Raw genomic sequence first — 18656 nt, 5'->3', positions numbered from 1 at the left:
ATGGTCAGGTAGGAATGTGACCTTTTTTAATCCGACAGCAATGGTCTTCCTCTAGTGCCTCAGTTTAAATCAAGGGTAAGTTGCTGTTACACTATTCAGTGAAAATATGTGGCATGTAAGGATTCGGGGTTTTCAGCAATGGCAAGGTGCAATGAATCTCTGCAGAGCCAGAAGGAGATCTCTTCTCTTATTAAGGCTGGCTTTTCTGCAGAAGCCTGAGGCTCTTAGGGTGCACACTTTCATCTGTAAATGGGTCTCTTAAAACAAAATTCACAAGTGTGTTCCAGTAATAAGTAATGTGACTTTTGTCATGTGGGAGAACATGGTGTTAATGGTGTTTCTACCTCTCTATCATGTTCAGAGGAATGACTTGGCCTTAAAAATACACCAGAATACCCAAAGGAAAGGAAATCCCAAGAGCTGATCATTTTGGAGAATGAAAAGATTCCAAATGGGTGCTAATATTTCACAAGGGAAGCTTTCAAATGAATGAAATGCATCTTGGATATTAATAGTGAAGTCTGTGATTATTACTATGAAGATTTTCTTTGCCAATATTTTAAATGGAGAATGAAAGCATATACATATTATAGGGAATTTCCCCCTTTTTGTTGAAAAAACACACTGCACATGCAAATTAAAACTGCATTCACCACTGCAAGACTATAACATTTTTGGCACATGTATTCAGTGTGCATAAATGTTGGCTGTATTTAAGCTCTCCTAGACATATATAATTAATGAAATACATTTGTGTATAGCCTCATTTTGTGAACAGCCTAAATTTAGACTGCCTATCCGTTTGCAATGTAAATCTTCATTTTGGTTGGTATATTAAATGTTAATGCTTGTGCTAATTTTTAGTCTCTAACCTTAAGGCAGGTCACACATTGCTTTATTAAAATAAAAGAAAGAAGATTAATTTAGTCACTGGAGTCAACAATTAAAAGTACATGGGAGTTTGGACAAAAAAGTAAGGAAATGATAACTTAATGGCAAAAGGCATGTCCTCCAACAGCTAGGCACCATGGTGTGATCCTTATTTACTTTTATAGCGCACCCCATTGTGCCTATGTGTTGGAAGACATATGTCATGTTTCATCCTCAAGGGCCTAAGTGTGAATTTCCTGTTATTTTTTTCACAACTTTAAAAGTTGTTTCAATGAAGTTTTTGTTGGAAGAACTTTAGTAAAATGTGTTTTATATACTGTCTGTGGCTAACCAGGAAAAATTGCAGTCCCAGAGGAAAATAACAAAGAAAGCCTACAGCCCGAAGGAAAGGAAGGAGAAGGCTGGGAATGGAATGGAGCTGTTAGCTGGGCTGGAAGTGAGGATGGCAGTCCTCACCCTCTGACAGCTTCACGCACAAGATCATCAGCCAGCAAGACCTGTAGCCTCCACCAGCCCCACGGAGCTGTGCGTCCTTTTCCACTACCCCAAAAGGAGGGATGCTTTGAGTATCCATGGTCATGCTAACACATGGCAGGTTTAATTGCCCTTTCTGCTGGTGAGCTTTCTGGAGCTGATGTGCACACAGTTGCCGTGGGCACACATTCTCCCCCAGAGAAGGTTGCAAGAAGCCCCTCATGGGTGGACTCCTCCAACCCCCATAGAGCAGCAGCCCACCTGGAAATATCTGGGCCTTTTTCAAGTAAGAAACAAGGAGACTCGGTAAAATGCCAACATTTTTTGCCACACCAGGTGCTAATTAGCACCCTGATTTAGTGTAAAAGCAAATGTGAATAACAGGTTTCAGCTACCAGATACTTTTTTTTAATAGGGTTTTCACTGGAAATTTCTAAATCTTAAGCAAATACTTTCGACGCTATTTCTAAAGACTTTGAATTCCCAATTCGGTGCCTTAAAACAGAATCTCTGATATACAATTTTTCCTCCAGTTATGCCAAATATAGCAAGAAAATGCATGGAAGCAGAGCGTACTCAATTTTAAGTCCTCTGATTTGCAAAAATTACCTAGCTAACTTCAGTGAGCAAAACTTCACCAACAAAGCTGTTCAGCACCAAAATTCTGCACAAATGCCTTTTAACTGTTTCAAATTTTCTAGAATTAGGCTGTCACTTTTGCAAATGTTCTGTGAAATTTTAGCAGCAATTACTACTAAGGAAAATGTTTCAAAGAAAGGAATTCTAAAAAAAGAAGCAAAGACAAAAAGAAATAATCTCACAACACTAGCACGGGAGTCAAAGCTCCCTTGAAGTGGAAATGAGGCTCAATCCTGTGCATGAGAAGCTGCATAGTACAGCAGAGCGGATGTGGAAGCACTGGGTCGCCCTGTGGGGTCTGACCTGTGCGACCCTGCAAAGCCCATTGATTTCACTGCTTCCTGAGCCCCTGCCCATTTGTTACGTAGGGGATGGTCCACTTCTGGATTGTCTGGTTGCTGGGTCAAAACTCTCTCTGTCTATGTTTTGATTGTTTTTTTTCTTCATGGAGTAACGTCTTTTATTTGGATTTCTGGGCATTAGTTTGGAATTGGAACGGAATGAATAAGAACACACTCTACACTGAAAGTAAAAATGGGACATCCAGCAAATTTGATGTGAAACCTGTTCATCCCCCATCTTACAACACAGAAAACACTGATTCATTTTAGGGCTTATTCTTCCAAGGGAGATCATGCTCCAGGAGCACAGTTCCTAAGTAATTTACACAAACAAAACATTTAGTCTTAATACAAGTAAAGAATACCTGCTTCCACATCAAACCCACTCATCCTGTGGCCAACTGAAAGCTTTCTAAACAAACATTTCATTCTGCTGGCTCCAAAATTATGGTGGCACTTATGACCCTGACTTTGTGGCATAAACTATAAACAGTAAAAGCAGACACTGGGAAAATAAAAAGAATTATATATTAAAAACACAGAAAAAAGAATCCACAGTATTCCTTCTGAAATGCCAGTTCCAATCTGTACAGAGCCAGAGGTAAATTACCCACCTGTTTTCACTTACTTAACATTAAAAAACACTTATACATCATTACACTTTTGTATCATATTAGCGAAAATGAATGCTAGAGCAATATGAAGTAAACATTACTAATGTGGGAGAAGGCTGTTTATATCTTCTATTGATAGGATTAACCATGGCAGTGATAGATAGACCATGCTCTTTTGATCCCTGGCTGACCACTGAAAAAGCCACGTGGCAGTACAAAGAGACCTGCTCGGCCAGAATGGTCTTTTCTCCTGCTTTTTGAGAACATTGCAACAAAGCAGGTTCGCTGACTTAAAATGGCCTGTCTCTACCCTGAGTGACATCCAGGGGATACAGAGGCTTTTGTGCATTTGATTGACTTTAATATTGTTTTCTGTCACCTATAAATCTTTTTCTCTTTAATGCAATTTGAAAGCAAAATAAGGAAGTGGTTCAGTTAATAAATATTTTGTTAGTGCATTTCTTACAGCAGTTCTTTGGCACTCTGTTAAGTATTCCAGCACTTCCACTGCTAAGTTTGAAAATGTCAGCATCTTACTTAGTGCAGGGGCCTGATCTGAAGCCCACCGGTGTCAGCAGCAAGGCTCCCCCTAAATGCAGGAGGTGTTTTATTGGCCCCACCCGCCCATAAAACTCAGAGCAGCAAAGAAAGCAGCCATGAAAACGATGGCATCCGGGACATGGCACCTCTGGGAATTCCTGCGCTGAACATGAACTCCTGGATAACACTGCACAAACCTTTCTGACAATACAGCCCATGCCGTCCTTAGCAGCCATGCGTGCTTGCTCTCCACTCATGCTGCTTTTTTGGGTGGACCCTTTAGCATACTGTGTGGTGTTTGGGAGGGCTCATGTTTCTGTCCTGAGAGCAGGATTTCTTTCAATTTGTTCCCACCCAAGGTAAGTAAATGAAATGGCACCAGGACCATGCATTTAGTACTACACTAAGCCACTTATGCTCAGCACTGGTTTCCCACAGGCAAGAGTTGCAGAGTGGCTCTCCTTGTGTGCCCGCTGCCTCTTCCTCTAAAAAGGGGTAGGATGGCAGCAGAGTCTGAGCAAAATTAAATTAAGTCATGCCATCCATTTCTTATCATTAAATCCCAGCAAATTTCTCTTCAGCAGATTGTTCACAAAGTTCCTCTACCTCCACATCCTGGTAGGGATTCCTCACCCCTGCCCTGCAGGCCTCTGGAGTGGTCCGAGGGGCCAGAAGAGATGCGAAAGCCAACTGCAGACTGATTCTGCTTCCTGCTCTGGAGGCAGCACATCGCCACAGGGCACCGTGGGGCACCTCACTGCAAGGACTCTGGAAGGTTCAGGCTAATCTTCAAGGGGAAAAAAAAAAGGCTATCTGAAAAATGGAGAAGAGATAATAACACTTGTGGCTGTACAAGCGAAGATAACGGCAAAAATAATCAAATCTCATGCTCCTGGGAGGAAACTAATTGCACACAGGGGTCAGGAAGACATTTTCATCCACTGTTAAGCTTTGCACAGTTGGCTGCTGCGTTGTTATTATGAAAGAGAGAAGTGGAAGGAGGAAAGGGGTGTTTGCTTGTGTTGTTTGTTGGTTTTTCTCCTGAAGAGACAGAGGGAAAGGCAAGAGTGGCTCTTGTTTGCCCTTAAGCATCAAGAGGTGGCTGGCATCAGAGGCATAATACTGGGCTGGATAGATACAGTATGGCAACACTGATGTGTCCGATGGATTGGGAAAGTGGGATGCATCTCTCCGTGCGCACACATCTGCTATCCCTCACTTGTGAATGTTACTCCAGATGGTAATCAAGAAGGTGGTTTTATAACCCACATTAAGAGGACTGTCTGCTGACAAGTTATGTGTTTTCTTCCCTTGAGTACATGCTGTTAAGATGGATAAGTGCAAATGGTTGAAATTTGGTTGTTAACTCTGAATAATAATAATACTTTGCATTTCTATTGCATCTTCCATCCTAGGATCTCAAAGCACTTTGAAAACACTAATTAACTAAATCTTACCACATTGTTGTGAAGCAGGTAATTATTATTACCATTTTTTATGGAAAAAGAAGATTTATCATAGTGAAAGAGAATTTCTCTGGTTCACCAAAGAACCAAAAATAATGGAGAAATGATGATGACTTCCCAAAGTAAATTAGGAACTTCGCATTAATTTCCTGGAATTTAATTTGCTTTTGTTTTTCTTTTTTCAATGAATAACTTAAGCCAATCTTCACACATTTTCAACCTTTGAAAACCTGTTTTTTGGCGGACTAAAACACTAAAAAGAAACTCAGACCTTGTACTTTTCATTTTCTTGCTGAACAACCAGAAAAATATCAATCAAGAATGAAAATGAGCTATGGAAAGCTGAGTTAGTTTGAGAAATAATTTGATGATTGCAATTAATTAATAATAAGAATATGGAGCAAACCCATGTCAGCTTCAGTACCAATTCCCATTCCTTTTGGCCTCATCAAAGAATTCATTACTCTCTTTCCTCCTCCCTGGAAAAAAATGTGAAGTGTTTGTGAGGACTACAAGACTTCTTTATATCCCACTTTTCTATTTTTTTTTCTTCCTGTCATCTGTTTAAAAACACCCTCCAAATGTGCTGCTGAAGGCTGAGACGTCACAGACAATAGGCTCATAAGCTTGCATAAATGAGAAAGAGAGAGCAAGACCAAATTTCAGTGTTGATTTTTGCCCGCTGAATAATATTAGTTATTTGATTTTCAGACCCAGAATCCATTCTTAAATTAGAGGAAGATGTTGCAGTCCCGTCAAAGAATCGAAGACAAATTCTACTAATCCTTCTGAGAGGTGAGACAATGGTAATGGGGGGTAAGGAATGATGTCTGGGTGGGCAATATTGCCTGTTCATTTCCTCGGCTTAGCTACTGATTGTCACTCTTGTGCCTTAGAGATGCCCATAAGCTTCCAGGGAGAATACATGAAGGTAGAGAAGCTTAATTATGTAGGCTGCTATTTACTAGGTTTCAGCTGAATCCATCAAACTAACTTTGCTTTAACCTGAGCCAGATTTGATTATGAAGCCAATTTACTGACTGGTTTCTCCTTTGGCAGTGCAACCTTTGATTTAGATACAGATACTTATCCACTTGAAAAGTAGCGGTGTTATGACACAATTTATATTTTAAAAAGCAGTATTACAGAGAACATAATTTAAAAAAACAAACAAACAAACAACAAAAACAAAAAGCCCTTTGAATCTAGAATAATGGCTACCTGTAAGGCAGCAGCTCACTTGAGAGATTTTGCTCAAGTAACTTATAACTATCAGTAGAACCCTCTAGGGAATTACCGCTGTTTTTGCAGAAGCTGTTTGCAGTGGAATAAACAGACAAGTGCTCTATATATCATTTTAAGTAAGACAAATAAAGTTCTGCTTCCTCCTTACAACGATGTCATTGTCACTTATATAAGAATAATTCTGTGTGACTTTTTATGAATCTTTCCCCTGTGCAGAAGTACAATGGCCTAATTTCCTACACTGCGTATTATAAATAAACGTCCTTCTTCAGCAATGTATAGTCAAGCTGAAATGATCCCACCACATAGGGAACAGTCTGGCAATGCTAAGGTGCACTTGAACATCAGTGGTAGGTGGAGTGAAACCCCACCAGCCCAGGAGAGGTATGTCCATACCTCCTCCTTCTTCTGGAGGGTTTCTTACAGCCCTGGTATAGCCAAAGAGAAGGCCTGGGGAAGCCACTCCTTTTGTCACAGGTTTCTCTTACAACTCATGACATAGCTGGGAGACGGTTTAATTTATTTTGGATTCTCAAAGAGGCAACATCAAATGCATGGTACTGGTGAGTGTGGAAGAGAAAAGAGGACAGCTCCCTCTTTCTCATACGGCTGCCCACTACTGTTGCTACAAAGAAACCTCAGATGGTAAAAACACGTTAAAAAATTAATAAAAAAAGCTAGAAAGTGTTATTCAAAATGTAATTTTAACACATTGTGAAGGGCTTTTAAGGGGAAATCTGTGTGGGGAGGGCTCTTATCTCTCTAAGGCTCCAGCTAATGTAGCTGGCTGCCCAGGGGAATGCCAGAGGGAAAGAAAATGGGAGAAATGATATTAAAAGGGTGGGAACATTATTTTATAACTTAAAAAAATATTTGTTTTCCCCAGAGTCTTTCAGGTTGATTTGCTCTTCTGGCTGCATTTGATCTGCCAATAGCAAAGCCCATCTCTGCAGTGATTGTGGAGTTCTGTCTGATATTCCCTGCGTGCCACGAGCATGGGGATTTCATTTCATACATCATTTCCACAGAATACCCTCAGTACAAAGCACAGAAGAAATTTCTGTCATACACACATGCGTACACTCACATCTGTGTGTGCACACGTACATGTGTATGTGTCCACATGAATCAAATCACACTTGGCAGAGAGATACCCTCTAGCTCTGGTTAAATTCATGTGATAAATTGTATTATCCCGTGTCTTTCAGTGCCCCACCTGCATTATCCTGCCTGTTAATCTCTCTGCCTGAATCTTTTCTAGTGTTCTGGACCTCTGAGAGTGGCTTCAAAAAGACTGCCTTTAAAACAACCAAAAAAAAGCAACAAGAGGAATAACAGTGGAAGCTGTCTTGTTCCTCATCACCTCCTCCAAAAAATATAACAAACTCAAGTCCTGGGACAGAAAGCATACACAGAATGACCCATTTAGGGTCCAGTATTTTACAGGCTAGCAGGTTTAGAAAGGTGTACTGCAAATGGAAGGTTTCTGATGGGCACAGTCAAGCTGTTACCTCTGAGATATCAGATCTCGATATGATCCTGGTTTGTACTTTCTAGAGGTTTCTACAACAGCAGAAGTTTTGTTTCTTCAGTCTTTTGAGTTCTGTTTAACTAGACTTGTGGAAAAAAAAAAAAAAGGGGAAATGCTCTTGCTAAGTGAATATAAGAAGACATAAAATTTACAAAATCCCTTCGGATTTTGTATGTAGAGAAAACCAAAAAATGGTGCAGAGCAGTAGGAAAAATCATAATCTCTTCTTGAGATTATTTACATGTTCTTTCACTACTTGGAACAAATCTGGTCTTTCTTAACTCAAAGTGAAAATTCCCTCACACCTAGTCTATCATGACTTTCCTATGTTATTTTAAGGCACTTTGAAATCCCTACATGAGAAATTTCAATATGGGTGCCACATGCAACTCTTCATTTCACTGGGATTTTTTTATCCATTCCTCCTGGTCTTTCATTGCCTTATTGCATCACAGAGTGAATTAGTAGTAATATAAGTCTTCACACACTAAGATATGTAATTTATAGATGAGTTGGAACCAAGGACAAAGGACTGGAAGAAAACTCCTGCAACATCTAAATCCTCAGAAATGTGTGGCGCTGCATCACCTGACCATCATGGAGGCAGTAGGAGCTGCTGGTGAGAGAGTGTTACCACTCTCCTGCAAGCAGCTACTGGAGTTTCCTCACACTATGGGTGCTCTAGGGTCACAGCACGTGTGCCACCCCTCTCCACTAACTTTCAGAGGTGGCTTATTGGTTTAGGAGAGTTGGCAGGGCTCAAACTGATATCTACACCTTGCATGGCTTTGCTATCTGCTATCATGTGAAGTTTCATCTGCTCTCACTCATCTTAAGGAGATAGCCTCTCTGTGGGCAGCCTATTTTAATACCCAGCTCGCCTGTTTTAAGGAAAAAAATCATGGTATCTAACCTAAACTTTTTCTTCCTTTGTTTGAGGCTGCTGCTTCTTGTTCTACCTTCTTGTACTAATGTGAAGAATTCCCTTACTTCATTAAAGGCACTTCTACATATTGGTAATGTCCCCAGTGAGGGATCTCTGTATAAATTCAGTTCCTCTGATATTTTCCCATATGTTTTATACTCTGATCTTGGTATCGCTTGGGTGGTTAATCTCTGTATGTTCTCTGGTGCGGTGTCTCAGTGATAGGAGAGCCATAAAGTGTTTTGGATGGCATCGTCCTAAATTTACATAGTTGCCATATCCCTGTTCTACTTTTATATGAGACTTCTTTTTAATTGCATATAAGAATACCACGTAATTTACTGTAATTTACTTGGGTTACAACACAAGTGTAAGTCTCATAGGACAGCTGGAATAATAATCTCACTTACTGGTTGCTGATAGCTTCTCTTCAGCTCTATCTCTCCCTTTTATTGACACTCCCAGAGTAGTATATTTGCTGAAGCCCCTGTTCAAAGTGCTTATGGGCATAACCTTGCTGTATTTTCTGAGTTATCTCTTTTTTTTGGTCACTGGACTTGTACATGCACCATTTCTGAGATGGTGTGAAATATAAATCTGCAAAACAAGAGCATGGTTACAAGACAAGTGACTCTGATTGAAAAGGTGGCTGTGAAAACTGATTACACAGCAAATTGCCCATATGCACAGGCTCAGAATAAGAACACTTCAAAGCTCATTTGTGGGCTGATGTTGCCATTTAATACAGTTTCCAACAAATCATTCATAAAATTAATGGCCACAACTGATGCTTGTTTCTCTCAAGCTCTTCTGCAACAAATAGTTTGTCCATTGATTCAGGAAGATATATAAAGGAATGGGTGTTATCTGAAGAAAATTGAATGAAGTAGTCTTCTCACAACTGCAGATACTTGGGCTTCTGGTAACATTCTGCATTACTATATAATTTTTGCTTTTCGCAATCCACCAGTAAGTTTTCCTGTTATTAGTACCACTTTGTTCTGTAGCTTTCAAAAATGTATGTAAAGGTATCTGTCACTTGTCTTCCTGCTGAATGTTCCTAGGACTGACTTCTTTGCTCTGTGGATGATGGTTTGGGGAAGATAGCCTTGGCTGTCTCTTAAACTTCTCTGCTGCCCCTCATACACCCAGAATAACTTTTTATATCCTCTCAAATATGTAGGACTTCACAGTTCATGTCCCAGGAGTAGAAGTGCCACTCTGAATTTCCCATACCCCCAGTACCTCCTTTTCCAGAATTATGGTTTTGTGGGAACTCTGAATTGGAAATTAGCCTCTTCAGTTTATAGCAGAATTGCACAGAGATTTTGTAAAAGGTTTCACAAACCAATTACTATTTACTCTGACTAATACAAGAAATGTTCAATTCTAATGAAACAAATAACATCTACTGTTTGTTTCCTGATCCCTCTGTCTATCTTTCCAGCTTGGGCTAAATGTCATTTAAGAACAATTTCTTCCCATTTCTTTTGAATGGGTAACCTTTTAAGTCATAGAAATCTATCTTACTCCTCAGATATTTTGCTTCTCCCTGAGATAGTTTTGAAGTTTGAAAACCCGTCCCTCTGGAATTTGTTTTGCCCATGGATCCTGTGTCTTTGCAGACTCTCCCCGAGAGTCTCAGGCTGTGGTTTCACAGTGTAAAATTTGGTCACCAATATTAGCTTAACCCACATCCTTACTCCAAACACCATTTCCTACTCCCCCTCCAAACTGGAGCTATTTTTCAGATATCCTGGCACAATTGCTGTGGGTCAGAGCCATAAATGGTATCTGAAAAATCATCCACCTTTTAAATCCTACATCTGCATCCTCCTCCTCATAAATAATAGTATTAAAACATAGCCTCAAGTTCAATGTCTTTTAAACCCAAATATTAACAATTAATCAATATTTGTTGTATGAAGATTTTGCAGTCAAAACACAAATCTTCACCAGGGAGGATCAAGAAAATTAATGTTTGTCAAGGACTGGCAGAAACATACTTTGTGTACCAATAGCTTGCAAGTCACAACCTGCTTAGAGGACAAGCAGCCCTTATCCTCTCACCTTATTATGAGAAGGTGAGACTATATATTGTGTAGGATGGCTGTGGTACACAACAATTCACATAATATATAAGAAAAACAGAATTTCAGAAGGAATTTATAGAAGGGTATATATGTGTTAACATAGAGAAATGGTTTTGCAGAAAACTACTTTCTTGTTACAGAGATTTCAGTACTGATTTGGAATGCAAATTGAATAAAGTCTCCCTGACTGATTATGATCCCAGACTAATTTTGCACTGGCACAATTCCATGAACTTCCATGCAATAGATATGAGTGTAACTCAAGGGAGGCTCAGATCCTGAGCACTCTGGATCACTGGATCGTTGCACGGTTACCCATATGCATCATTTTGTATACTATCCTTGTGGTAGACCATCAGTGATTTCCTATAAAAAATGGGTAATACAGGGATCCTCTTTCCAAACTAGCATGTTGAGCTGCATAATAAATTCCTAAGAATCACATGCAATTAATCTGTCTATTTTTTCCTTATACTTTCCAAGATGCTTTCCAAAACCTCTTCCTTAGGTGAAAGGTAAATGTCTTTTGGGATCCCAGACAACCTTGAAATGTGAACTCTCTTCCTGAGTCAGCACCAAGCCTGACACAGCGGTCCTGAGGACCCGGGTTCCCTCAAACCATCTCAAATCCAACACTGAAGCTTCTTATATTTCCTGTCAGCATTGCATTCCATTGTACAAGTGTCCAAATGAAAAGGAAGCCCATGGACACTGTTGGGGAACCTGGACTCAGAGTCACAGCTAGGACCCTCCTTGGTTTCATGAGTGGATGCACATAGCATACCAGCAGATCTCATGGGAACACCTTGACTTGCTTTTGTTGTGTTTTCACCTATGGCATGAGCAAGCAAAGGAAGAGCACAGAGACCGCTGCAGCACACAACAAAAGGAGCCAAAATCTCAGAGATACATGTCAAGGTAACCCGCAACAATCAAGCCCGGTCGGCATACACATTTTGGTGAAGTCTCGTGATGTCTAGTTAGCAAAGCATAATATTGAGATTATTCCACTTCTTTTCAGGGAAAATTCTGGGCAAAGAATTTGGTGGCTCCGCTGTGGAGCAACTCTGAGCAGCTTGGGAGGGTTTCCAGACTGCACACTCAAGCAGAGAAAAAAAATGGATCGGGTAATTTTTAGGAAACTGTAAATGGAAAACATGTTTGCTGCAAGGAGACTGTTCCCATGACATTAGATTCCTGTATCTCAAAGTGATTTGAAGACACCTTGGTTTTCCTCAGTTCTCCCCTTGTTAGTTCAGTTCCTCCACAGCCAATGCTGATTTCAAAGATTACCCAGCTAGTGAAAAGAAATAGAAGAAAATTGCTTCCATCCTATTTGTCTGCCTGATCAAGACAGTTTAACATAAGACAAACTTTCAAAAGGATTTACTACGTGAGGAAAGTCTTTAGGGTCACTGTAAGAAAAGAACCATTCAAGGAGAATGCAAGTAGATTCCAGTATAATCATACAGAAAATAATTTAAAGATGCTTGTGAAAAGACAAGACCCCCCAAACAAAACTATCTTTGCTTTGTTTGTTTTTTTTTTTTCCTCCAGCATACTGTCCCAATGACTGCAAAGAATATGATTCTTGTTTTCTTTACGGTGATTACTCTGCTAAGATGCTTCTCCCTTCTTACTGTCTCCTCCAGTGCTTTTCTGCCAGCTCTGATAAATTAACATCCAGCTGGTCAGGCTGCTACTTGGGGTAGGAAGGCCAATATTATCTTGTCACTGCTGCTCCCTAAGTGTCAGCAAATCTTTGGTTGATCACACCACCATTCAAACAGAGAGACTCTATAACAATGCACAGCACATATTTTGCAATTTACTTCCCCAATAGTTCAATTTATTTCCTTTTCTTCTTGGAAAAGGACAAAAGTAAACTCCACCCTGACCTGACAGGGAGCTGTACCTGCCTTTGAAGTCCTCTGTACTTATCTTTCAATGAAGCGAATGAAAGGTCATAGAATTGTCACTGCACATAATTAATATGTTTTATACTTACATATTTACATTGCTTGATAGTGTCATCTTTTATATAATGAAAAATTCTCATCTAATGCCAGGTGGGAAACTGCTTCCCATAATGTCAGTTCACACTGTGATTTCTTCACTGGCATAAAATTGTGTTGTTTTACAGAGGCTTCTTGGTTCAGGAGGAAAAAGCTCTGGGCAACAGGAGGGCCAAGCTTCCTGATTATCCATACACTTATTGACCATACAGCATGAAACAACATACTCAGAACGGAAGTGCAGGTTGGACATTTTTCAGCACACTGCAGTAGTTATTTTGTGCAAACACAGCAAGCTGCTGGTTTACCACTCTCTGGTGGAAGCATTCAGAGTGGCGATGCACTAGAGAGAGAGGAAATTCATTTAGATTTTTAATAGAAGTGGATATCAATTATATGTGTTTTTAAAAAGATCGTTTGAACCTCATGCTTGGAAGAGAAAGTGTAACAAGTCCTGATCATGATTTTTTTACACTTTTTTTGCAAGCTAGCATTTTATGTGACGCTTGAGGATTTAAAGATTTAAATTCAGCTGACCTGTCTCTACATAAACAAAGGGGCTATAAACAGAGCTGTAAAAATAACTTCTTAGATTTAGTTTTGTCATATTTTCTTAGGTGGTTTGGGGATGTTTGATTGTTTTGGATTAGTTTCAGTTTTTAAGGGAGGCTGGCTGCAATCATGCACTCACTGACCATGCAAGGATACTACTGACTAATTTCAAGAGCAATCCCGTCTTGGAGTTCAAATAGGATCAAATATTTTTCATGGTATCTATATGCTACATCTCTGTTATTAGTGCATACAGGAGAGCCCTCTAAGTTGGTACTGAATGATGGGGAGAGAAAAGGATCGATTACACCACCACCCCAGTCATTGAGTACTCACAGTGATATCCGCTATGGGTGGACAATAACTTTTATATCAAACATTGAAAATATAGACACAACACAGCATTTTAGATGTGATTTTTAGAACTGTGTGTGGCATAATAATACTAGGAACTGCAATGAAAAGAACTTTCTGTGCACCCCTGCCCACACAAGTGCTTGCAATGACATCAGGTGTAACAGGGAACTGAATTGCACGTGCTCTGGTGCGGTTTTTTTAGCCATGGTACAGTAAGATTAACTGTATTATGTAAAAATGCCTATTTTTGCCATCATTCATTATTCATACAGTGACTGAAGTGTACTGGGAGAGACCTCGACACAGCAAGAGGCTAATTTCAAAAACATATAAAAGCACAAGGAGACATATTCAAAAGACACATCATAAAGCCCAAGACAGTCTCAAGTACTTACAGCATTGCTTAAGTCCAAAGGAGCGTTGACCACTTCGAGTCAACAAAACCTCTCCTCCAAGAAATTTGCAAACTAACGTGAGATGATATTACAATACAGTAGCAAACAGCAGTAATGAGTAGATGGGTGATGATATAGAGGAAACCTTTTTGTTCCCAGTGCCAGCAACACTCTTTCCAGAATAAGAAAGCTTACTTGCACAGGATTCGAGAAGAGATAATTAGTCTGGGCTGTGGCCTAGGAACCATCTCCATTTTCAGGGATCCTACAGTCAATAAGAAGCTATTCTGTAATCTTATCTGACAATCCTGTTTCAATCAAAACACAACTTGAAATGCTCAAAATTTCACCAGCATTCGGATTTATATTGGAGCAGGAGAGCATTTAGACTTCTACCAAAAAAATGAGTGTTTGTTTCTATCTTTCTCAATAAGATATTTTTCACAAAATAAATGTATTATCCATCTGCAATTATTATTACAGTTTAGACTTGCCTTTTGAAAGCAATCCATCTTCATTTGAAAGGAATTTTGAGATTGGAAGGCTGTTCTGAGAGGTAGGAAAATCAAATATCAACAATTTACAGTCCTTGGAAAAAAGAAACTTCTACTCTTTTCACAGTCCTTTCCTTTTTTCTTCCAATACAACACACATGCTTGCCCTTTATAAAAATGTTAAACGATATGAATCTTTCTTAAAAAAAACAAAAACAAAAACAAAACCCCAGTACAAACGCAAACGAAGTAACACTGATAAAACAAAATTTCTCATTTATGGTTCTGTTCTTCGGGAGAAGTGGAGAGAGACTTCATCATGTTTGACAGATATTGATCACTGTTTACTGCACTACTGGGAGGTGCTATATTGACATACTTAGGTGACGAAGGTAGAACAAGAAAGTTCATAAAGCAAGTAGCAGGGAAAGGAGGAAAATGTAAGAACAAGAAGCAAGGGCTAAATTTGAGACCAAAGAGATGCTAATAGAAGGACAACATACCTTGAATTATGACCAAAGAGATTTTAGTAGTAGTACTGGGGAAATATTAGAGAAAACCTTTGTGGATATCCAGATGACCAAACTTAAGAAGATGAGAATAGTCATAGTATGAGATGCTTAAGCCATGTGAAAGCAAATCAGCTTCCTTAAGGTTGTGCTGAGAACAGGGTTTGGCAGAACTTACATGTCTAGGTATAAGAGCTCTGCAAACCATTTTGCTTTCTGGCTGCCAGGGCCACAATGGCAGCAGAAGTGGTTTGGGGTCTTCCAGCTCCTCTACTACCTACTACCAGCTCCTGCCTCACAACAATTCTGAAATGCGACAGGACAACCCACATGAAGCCCAACACTCTGCCCTTCATAGGTCAGAGCTAATTTATTGTACAGCACATGCATTGACATCTTGCTGGCAGTGAAACTGTAGGGTAGGTGTACCTGTGGTATACTTGGGCAAGTTTCAGAAGGCAATTTTTTTGATGTGTGCAGAGAAATGTTCATGTATAGAGTACTCTCCCTTCACCTTAATTTCATTTTCACAGCCATGTAAAGAGCCAGCACCCCATCTGCACAGCAACTTTACTGAAATTACCAGGGCAAAGACCTTCCCACATAAAATAAGTCCCCTGTCAGCTGTTCTCATTCAGTACAGAAAACCTAAAATACTCATACTTACAGTCCTAAATGTACAGAATCAGAGGAATAATGGAATGAAGTTGTACAGTGTAGACCGTGCATACATTTTTTCATGCCTGCTTTACGTTGTCCGCAGGGCGAAACCATTTGTTTCACATTATAGAGGCAGTAGCAGTGCTTTTCAAAAAAAACTCATCATCCTGTATTGCATATCCAGTTAAAAATATGTGCTGTACATGTCTATTTGCCATTGAGAATGTCTTCTAACAGCTGGCTGAGATGGGGTTATTGTCTTGATTATGAAGAGCTGAAGAGGAAGGCAGAAGTTTCTACCTGATTTGAGAACATCTGAAAATGAAAAGATACAAGCCTTTAACAGACCAGCTGACCAGGTTATGTGATCATTGTCTGACCACCGCAACCTTGTCTGGGTCTTGTGCTGAGATTTGCTAGACGACTAGCTACAGTGTGCAAGACAGAAAAAAATATAGTAGTGAGGAAAAAAGGCTTAAGCTGGGAAGACAAGGGGAAGCAAAGAGAGAAGAATTTTACTCTTAACAAACTAGAAAGCTACATAGATGAAGGACCAACCTGGAAACAGCTCTTAATTTGAGGAGCTCCCATTTCAGGGATGTCATGTTGTCATGCCCACCTTTTATTCCACGTTTGCCATAGGTAAGGGGCATGTCACACACTTGTGAGAACTTTACCAGAGTGTTGATGCAATATTGTGTTAGTAACCAAGTGATTTGTTTTTCCTCTGGACATTGATTGAAGAAATTCTTATTACATTTTATAGCTTGCTCAACCTTGATATGAGAGTCAAGACATAAATTGGACCATAAATTGGCCTAAGTCAGAATCTGCATTGAAATGACATCAGATGTGTGTCATCATGCTGGCGTTTCAGCTCACAGCAGGAACCTGACACTCCCTGTCAACTTGATCAAATGCTAGACCCCCTCACATCTTTGCCATGTGGCAAACTTTAACAGCTATAGTGAAGGCTGAGGAGCCAGTATCATCTCCTGAAATGATACTGGAGAAAGCTGCAGTAGGAAAATAAATTGCGCCTGTAGACAAAATTGATTTGCTTCGACGTATCGCAAAGTAACAATCTCCACTGTGAGCATTGCAGGTATATACATATAAATAAAAATTGACACCAAAAATATATAGATACACTGAGAGGAAAAGAGAGCATACATAACTGAGATATATTTATCCCACAAGCAAAGCAAGACTTGATAATTCATGAGTGGCAAAGATGCAGTTGAGTTATGGAGATCTTTCCTCTGGAGTGAAATAAATACAGCATCTCGATTCAGCCCATTATATAGTGTGATTAATAGAAGTGAATGCTTTCAATAGATTGGTTTTATTTTGAAACATTTAGAGCCTATATTCTGTTCCTAATTTACAAACTATCAAAGATTCTCATGGTGATTTGGATTTAGAAAGTTATATTTCAATAATAGGGGCTTTTTGCAGAGGGCAAATTTCTGTTTATGGCTCTGCAAAGAGAAATCAAACTTATTTTAGTTAGAAACTGAAGTTTATCTAATTGTAAGTTAGTGGCTCAATCTTCATCAGAAAGCTACATTATAGCTCAGTGTAAGATAAAATCTATAGGGCAATACAAGACACCTTTTTGGCTAGCTGATTATTAGATGAGCAGCTACATCACATTCAGGGTAAGTCAAAATTTGTCCACTACCTTCGCCACCACTCTAAGGACCAGCAATTCCCACCCATCTCACTCTGCATCTAGCAGTATCTTTGGACCTAAACTCAACTCTCCTCTGTGCCTAAACACTATGAACACTGCAGGCAGGAACACAGCATCACCACAGCTGGAGCACTTTCCAACAAGGTGTTAACACAACAGGTTTCTCCCCTATGGCTCACATGGACATCGCATCACATGGACTCCACATCTGTGGAGACAAATGTGGAGTACCAGCCATGGAAGGTGGCCTGGTGTTATTTTATGAGCCTCTCTAATTCAGTATCTTTTTCTGGCTTAGATTTCAGCTGTTACATACCATGCAATTGTCAGCAGTATTAGCTATGTGCTTATAACCGTAATAGAAAACTCTCAGTAACATACCCTGTTCAACAGTCCTAAATCATGAGACCTTTCTGTGGGCCAAAACCCATCTACCTCACAAAACTGACAAAACCTTAGTTTTTTCCATTGCCAACAACAACAGTGCCCTGAGGTTCTTTCGATATACAACTGGTAACATACAGAAAACTGAAAATGTTGAGCAACATTGAGGAGTATGACTGTCAAAAAACAGAAAAGGGCCAGGCAGAAATCCATATGGAAATAAAAATCAGAGGGATAATGGTGTGCAATGCAGAACTAGGTTCTATTCACTTAGTTCATTAGAAGAGCTCATTTTCAATTGAAGTTCATCAGAACATGGAAGAACATCCCAGAGAACTGGACCTAATCTAAGAGAGCTGCAGTGAATGATATGCCACATACATGGCTGAAATATGTCACACAGTAAACTGCTGATGGGGGAAATGTAACTGGATATTTATGCTCCTTGAAGTTGTGCATGACACTTCAGGAGTGAGGGACTTGTTTGTCATCTCTTTGACGAGTCAGAAGGAATTGCAGAGCAGAGATGCATCTTGAATCCACTGTAAATCGTCAATCTTGTTATCAGTCAGTGATCTGCAGGGCTGTAATAGAAGAGATGTTATCTTTGTTTTACTGTTTGCACAGCTGGAGGAATTATGTCCATGCCCACAAACATAGCTCTATTTAAGGGTCTTCAGGGTCACTACTCCAAAATCAAGCTCAGGGCAGGAATGCTGAAACACAAAACACTTTGAGGATAAAGACTGAAGAGACTCCTTCAAACAGTTAATGAGAGCTTCTTGTAGAAATCTGTTCCTTGTGACTCAATGATAATAGATCAAAAATCTTTGCT

This window comes from Manacus candei, unplaced genomic scaffold (genome assembly GCF_025592945.1).
Source record: "Manacus candei isolate 608988 ecotype Guabito, Panama unplaced genomic scaffold, ASM2559294v1 h1tg000008l, whole genome shotgun sequence".
Lineage (NCBI taxonomy): Eukaryota > Metazoa > Chordata > Aves > Passeriformes > Pipridae > Manacus > Manacus candei.
Note: the sequence above shows the minus strand (reverse complement) of the source record.